We start from the raw sequence: 7,275 nt of genomic DNA, 5'->3' as shown, positions 1-7,275 counted from the left end.
TGGGACTGGCAAACTTGACATTTGTAGAGCAGGCCAACAGGCTTGAAACTCAAAAGGGAGTTAATGCCATAGCTGGCAGAATATCTTTTTTTATAGAAAAGCTCAGTTTTTTCTTTTTCTGCCCTCCACTGATTGGGTGAACCTCACCTGTGTTATTGAAGATAATCTCCTTCTACTTAAAGTTCACTAATTGTAGGTGTTAACCACATCTACAAAATATCTTCATGGCAACACCCAGATTAGTGTCTTATTAAATAACTGGATACTATAGCCTGCCTTGGTTGCTACATAAAACTAACCATATGGCTGCTGCTGCTGCTGCTGCTGCTAAGTCACTTCAGTCATGTCTGACTCTGTGCAACCCCATAGACAGCAGCCCACCAGGCTCCCTTGTCCCTGGGATTCCCCAGGCAAGAACACTGGAGTGGGTTGAACCATATGGCAGGTAGGGTGAGAAACACCTTGGACTCAGATTACACTGCTTCACGCCTCTGTGCTCTTGCAGAAGCTGTAACCATCATCTGGTTGTTACAACAAGCTGTAACCAGCCCTCTCGTGTTGTCTGCTCATTTTCTGAACAAGTTTCCTTGTGCTCATTCAGATTTGACCCACTTAGTAAAATATGGGCCATAGAGATGGAAAGAAGTTGAAAGATTTAAGAGTTATTTAGGAGGGAGAATCAATAGGACTTTGTGACCGATGGATTTTGAAAGTGAGATAGGGAAAGAGAATGTGAGATAATAGCCAGGTGCCTGCCTTGGGCAAGGTGACTGGTGGTATTCACTGCTGCAGAAAGTAGAGGAGGAAAATAGATCTGGCTGAGAAAGGATCATTTAAGTTTGGGAACATTAAGTTTGAATTATCTGTGAGTCATGGTGAAAATGTGTAAGTGAAAGATTGTGCTTAGGTCAGAGATCTGAACAAAGCTTACAGATCTGGACTGTGTCTTATGCAAATGAGAGTGGAAACAAGGAGAATGGAAGGGGTCACATAAGAAATTTCATGGAGTGAGAAGAAGACCAAGGGCCAGAACCCTGGAAAAACATCAACACTGTGGAAACAAGTAGAGAGATGGGCCAGTGAAGGAGACTGAGAAAGAATTGTCAAAATAGAAGGAAACCAGAGAATGTAGTAAAGGTAACCAGGCAGGGTCAGATGGAGCAGACACATCACATCAGATGAGGTCAACATGCTGTGTATTAGAGGTAACAACAAGAGCATTAGTGATCCTAGAGAGAATATTTTCAGTGAAATGGGGGTGGAGGCTAGAGAGCAGCAGGATGAAGACTAGATAGGACGTCAAGACAAGGCAGCAGGAAATGTAGACAAACCTTCCATTGATCAGACCCATCCTCTCTGTATAAAGAGATTAGTTCTTGGATTCTAGCAGTCTGGATTCAACTGGAGAATGAAGCCACACAATAATTTAAACAGGGTTCAGTTTAGTTCAGTTCAGTTGCTCAGTCATGTCCAACTCTTTGTGACCCCGTGAATCGCAACACACCAGGCCTCCCTGTCCATCACCAACTCCCAGAGTTCACCCAAACTCATGTGCATCGAGTCGGTGATGCCATCCAGCCATCTCATCCTCTGTCATCCCCTTCTCCTCCTGCCCTCAATCCCTCCCAGCATCAGGGTCTTTTCCAATGAGTCGACTCTTCTCATGAGGTGGCCAAAGTATTGGAGTTTCAGCATCAGCATCAGTCCTTCCAGTGAACACCCAGGACTGGTCTCCTTTAGGATGGACTGGTTGGATCTCCTTGCAGTTCAAGGGACTCTCAAAAGTCTTCTCCAACACCACAGTTCAAAAGCATCAATTCTTTGGGGCTCAGCTTTTTTCACAGTCCAACTCTCATATCCATGCATGACCACTGGAAAAACCATAGCCTTGACTAGATGGACCTTTGTTGGAAAAGTAATGTCTCTGCTTTTCAATATGCTATCTAGGTTGGTCATAACTTTTCTTCCAAGGAGTAAGCGTCTTTTAATTTCATGTTTAACATAAAGAATGATTAATCTGTGATAGTAGAGTAACTTTGCGTATAAGAATACTCTTTATGGTATCCTGAGGCCAAAGGAGATGGACAAACTTGGGGAGGGGGCCCTCTCCCTGAGGCTGCAGTTCATATCTCATTGGAGAAATGTGGTTTTGAACCCACTGGATGGCAGGGAAGTTGGCTGATTTGCTGGCCAGAGCTGGTGTTCAGTCAAAGATGAGCAGTAATGGACCCTCTGGAGTGCCAACAGGGTGGGCGAGCTACAACTGGTCACCACTGCATGGGTGTGCTGTGCGGTAGGAGTGGGATGCCTGGCCTCCTGCAGTCCAGGCGGAGACCTGCTGTCCCTGTGGAGGGGATGTGTAGTGGGGAGTAGCAGAGTGTCAAGAGGACTATGGGAAACACGCCTGGGGAGGTGATTGAGTGCAAACAATCAGGGAGTCAATGCCAACAGGAAGCCCAAAGTCTATATGCAGAGGGCAGCACAGATGACCATCAGGCCACCATGGGGCTACTGTGTCCCTGAGGGACAGTGCTTCTAGGTGAATGTCTAGGACCAAGTACCACCAGATGTTCTCAGCACACTTAATCCACCATGCCACAGTCAGGGACCACCAGAGAGCGCCTTCCTCCTGCAGTGCTATTCCAGCACGCTCTAATGAGAGAGCTTAACATCATGTTCACTCCAACAGACAAATGCTTAAAGCAATTCCATCCACTGTCAGAGAGCATCTATTTTAAGGGTGAGTTGCAGCTGAAAGGCAATCAGTTTATAGGAGCACAAACTCCAGGCTCCTTGCTACTTTGTTTACTAAAGACCTTTCTTTCCATCTCCAGTAAAGATGAATGAAATTGATTAGGAAAATGGATCTGGCAGAGAAAGGATCTTCCCTGGTGGTCCAGTGGTTAAGATTCTGCACTCACAATGCAGGGGGCCCAGGTTCGATCCCTTGTAAGGGAACTAGATCCCACATGCTGCAGCTAAGCGTTCGTGTGCCACAACTAAAGATCCTGCATGTTGCAATGAAGATTGAAGGTCCCTTGCCCCACAGCTGAGACCCAAAGCAGCCAAATAAACATCTTTTTTAAAACAGATGAATGAGATTGAATTGAGGAAGCTGAGAGATTACAAATTTTTAACAGTTCCACTTTGCGAGGTGATTTGCTTTTTCAGCAATTTTAAGATACTTAAAAGTATAAGATCCTTCAGTATAAGATAGAGAATACAAATAAAGTATTGATCTGTATTTGGAGTTTTTCAGGTTGGGGTAATAAGGGAGATAGTGAGCTGTGTACCAGAGTCTTCAATCAGAGAGTGAAACCTGCATGCGTGCTAAGTCACTTCAGTTGTGTCTGACTCTACAACACTATGGCCTGTAGCCCACCAGACTCCTCTGTCCATGGGAATTCTCCAGGCAAGAATACCACAGTGGGTTGCCATGCCCATCTCCAGGGGATCTTCCTGACACAGGAATCGAACCTGTATCTCTTGTGTCTCCTGTGTTGGCATGTGGGTTCTTTGCCACTAGTGCCACCTGGGCCTCCAGGAGACAGTAAAGGACATGGCCAAGGAAGGATGGAAAGGGGGCAGTGGAGTAACAGACTCAAGAAGGAGAGACTTTTACTAGAGCGGTCAAGCCTGCAGTTTGGAAACAACTGAGGGAGGCCAGGAGAAGGCCAAGTCCTTCTCTAGATCCAAGGGTTTAAAGAGATTGAAGATGTAAGGGAGTGAGTTAACAATGGAAGAAAGGTCCAGAGACCATAGTCAGGGAAGGGGCTGGTCTCCAGCAGACTGCGCCTTAGTGGAGGCCTTCCACAGGAGCGAGAGTGTGACAGGAGGCTGCCTGCCCTCTCAGTAGGGTGTGTGCATGCGTGCTCGGTCACTCAGTGGTGTCTGCCTCTTTGTGACCCCATGGACTGTAGCCCACCAGGCTCCTCTGTCCATGGAATTCTCCCGGCAAGAATATTGGAGTGGGTTGCCATTTCATACTCCATGGGAGGAAATGGCAACCCACTCCAGTACAGTTGAGATAAAAATGAGATGACAGTGACTCAACTCAAATATCCTCACTTTGTCTCAAGTCTTTTATAAATCAGAAGTGGTCTCAGTGGTGTGATGAGGCTTGCAAGATCACAGAGAGGGTCCCCTTCAGGCAGGGCTTTCTCAGTGTTCAGGGGAGTGGTCAGGGTCCTGATTAAGGATCTAAGATGTTTGTGCATTTTTAAATTAATTATTTGTTTTTACCTTAGATTTTTTTTTCCATGTAAGAATAATATAACTACATTGTAGAAAATTTGGAAAGTAAAAAATAAAGAAAGAAAATAATAATTCCCACCCTAATATAACAATTCAAAATTTCTCCTCTTAGGGTTTTTTCCCCATGTACATTTAAAAATAGTTTTATACTCTTAATGATACACAGTTTTGTATCTTTTTACTGAACAAATCATAAGCATTCTTCATGTGATTGCATGGTCTTCACAAGTATAATTTTAAAGGTTTGCATAATAGCTCATTTGTTAGATGCATTCTCATTAATTTATTTCTCTGTCATTGGGCTGATTTTTTTAGAATTGTTAACAAGTTGCTCAATGACCTATGATTTGTGACTGTGACTGCATATGACTGCTCATTCATTTTTGTGCCAGAGTCAGAACTTCTTAAATTCTGGTTTCAGAATCATAGCTATTCACTAAGTTTCCTAGGCTACATTTTGAATTCAGTATATCTTTGATGACATCATGGTGGAATGTCTTTTGTTTAAGAGGGAGGTACATAACTCTCTCTGATGTTTCTTTGACTCAGCATCAAAGGCTTTTGTGCATTTTTGGTCTTTTATAAATCAGAAGTGAAAGAAGATAAAGGAACTCAATGTCTTTAGAAACAATACATTTCTATAGAGGCTATAGATCTGGAAGCTTATTCATTACGAGCATTTCTCACACTGCCCCCATGCCTGCTGTCCCCAGTTCAACTGTAACTGCCTCTCTCAGTGACTCAGTTCTCACCTGCATAACTGGATAAAATATTAGACTGAAATATTAGGCTAAGTGTGTTTGGGGACGGATTTTAGTTACCAGCAAGCCAGTTGTTGAGGAGCCTGGCTATTCTTACAGTAGAATGAAAGAAGAAGGCCAGGAACAAGGGTTCAAGGAATCCTGAAGAAATCTGTGCTCAGTCAGTGAACCCTAAAGTGTTTGTTCCCTGGGTCTAGGGACAAGATTAATCTCAGAATCTGGAATGGTGTCATGCTCTAAGATTGGGGTTAAGTGGTCTTACTTGTAAAGGTCAGAGAAATGCAGGGAAATAGAACTAAGTAGCTGCCCTTCCATTATCACTATAAAACCAGAGCTTGGTTGGGGGTGTGCTGGAGCTGACCGGTACGAGTTCCCAAGAGCTGATTGTTCAATTTTTAAGAATTTTGCAGCTGGTTGACTCATGTTGGTAGTTTGAAATCAGTTGTCATAGAAGTATTTACACCACAAAAATGGCCATCGCAGAATTAAACCGCAGAAGTGCTATAAATCAGACTCCAGAGATCTAGCGTTAAACATACATCAGCATGTCTCCGATGCTACCTCCATCTTTATCAATAGGCAGCTTCACATCTTTTCTTCTGGTTGAAGAGTCAAGCTTTGTGAGCCTCAGTGTTTTCATCTACAAAATGTGAAACCCTGAATTTTTATCTGACAGATTTTAGAAATTATTTACCCAACCTTTTAATTTCACTAATGGTATTAGCTCTGACTAGAAAGTGGTAGATTTTTTCCCTCACAGACAGAAGCCATGGATCCTGGTAGGATAATAGGCATGACCCACTCAGTCTGAAGCAGGACTCTTGGCAGTCAAAGCCGGAAGCGTTGCAGAGATTGTCATGGTGATGGGATAAGCAGCACTCAGAGCCCAGGTGGGCCAGTGGGATCAGAGGAGAGTCAGTCGGTCATTCTAGGAGGAAGCAGGTGAGTTCTTGTGGTTTGATGGATTAGGATGATGGACTGAGGTAGAGAAAGAAAAGGTCCAAACCCAGGCTAAAATTAGGGTTTCATTTAAATACGTGAGACAATCACCTGACAAAGTCCAGGTGGTAGGACAATAGATACCAAAAAAAACCCAACAACAACAACAAAAAACAAACCTGTTTTTCAGAAATTGATACTTTGGTTCAGGGGGAAAAAATCTAATCATTGATAGCACTGGAGAATCCAGGCTCTTCTTCAAATTGCCTAGCACACACACTATACACACAATATCAAAGTGTGGCATTTGCCAATATAATCTTCTAGAATGGAAAGTCCACAGTAGACTTTGCCTCGATGAGCTAGAACCTTCATAAATGGTCTTGGTTCCTTGTCCAAAAAGACCCTTGAAAGACATGATAGGAAAAAGTGGGGAGACCTCATTTTCCCCTTAGATTCTTCTCTTCTTTTTATGATGTTAACCTCTCCTTCCACATTTTTTTTATTCCAATAGCTATTGTGGTTACTTTGATTTCAGAAACTCATCTCAGAATTGGCTTGCTGCCTGAAGACCAGACTGTGTAACTGAGTTCACTAGCCTTTCTTTACATGTGAGCTATCAAAACAGCAATTAAACCATGTTTAGACTGAGCAATTAAAAACAATAAATCTCTTGTCATTTAAGTAAGTTTTCAGGTGAAGGAATAAAACATCATAATCAGATAAGGACCAGCAACAAGCTAGAAATCTGGTCTCTGAGGAACAGGTACTGATGGGGAGACAGTTCACAAGAACTTGATTAGGAGTTAGAGTCACTTAGGGGTCAGCATGAGAGCCCGTTAGTGGGAACTAGAGTTTTAATTTCAGAGCAAGATTCTCCAATCACCTTAGTGAGAAACAGCATTACTCTAAGAACATAGGATGAAAATGATTCATCACATAGTGTGGATTTGGGGGAACACCATGAACTATGTTATTGTAGAGGAATTAGTTTAGAATAGTCTCGTTTTTTTTTGGGTGGTGCTAGTGGTAAAGAAGCCGCCTGTCAATGCAGGAGACATAAGAGATGTGGGGTCCCTGGATCAGGAAGATCCTCTGGAGAAGGGCATGGCAACTTGCCCTTCTTGCCTGGAGAATCCCATGCACAGAGGAGCCTCAGGGGCTACAGTCCATAGGGTCACAGAGTCGGACTCGATTGAAGTAGATTAGCACACACGCATAGTCTCATGTTTTAGTAACTTAGTAGTGGAAGGGAGGTGTCATGTTGACAGATATTAATAGTAGCCAATGAATACTATCCTTTCATGAAACAGGAGTCATT

The 7,275-nt window shown here is 43.2% G+C and overlaps 1 non-coding gene across 1 annotated transcript; it reads left to right on the top strand.

The window, feature by feature from the left end:
• Positions 1–2,885: 2,885 nt before the first annotated feature.
• Positions 2,886–2,958, top strand: TRNAV-CAC (transfer RNA valine (anticodon CAC)). The gene has a single exon. It is a non-coding gene; the product is annotated as a tRNA-Val (tRNA).
• Positions 2,959–7,275: the final 4,317 nt, after the last annotated feature.

The sequence above is a fragment of the Ovis aries genome, chromosome 1 (genome assembly GCF_016772045.2).
Source record: "Ovis aries strain OAR_USU_Benz2616 breed Rambouillet chromosome 1, ARS-UI_Ramb_v3.0, whole genome shotgun sequence".
In the NCBI taxonomy this organism is placed as follows: Eukaryota; Metazoa; Chordata; class Mammalia; order Artiodactyla; family Bovidae; genus Ovis; species Ovis aries.
The sequence above is the reverse complement of the archived record's forward strand: the minus strand, read 5'-3'. Positions and strand labels throughout refer to the sequence as shown.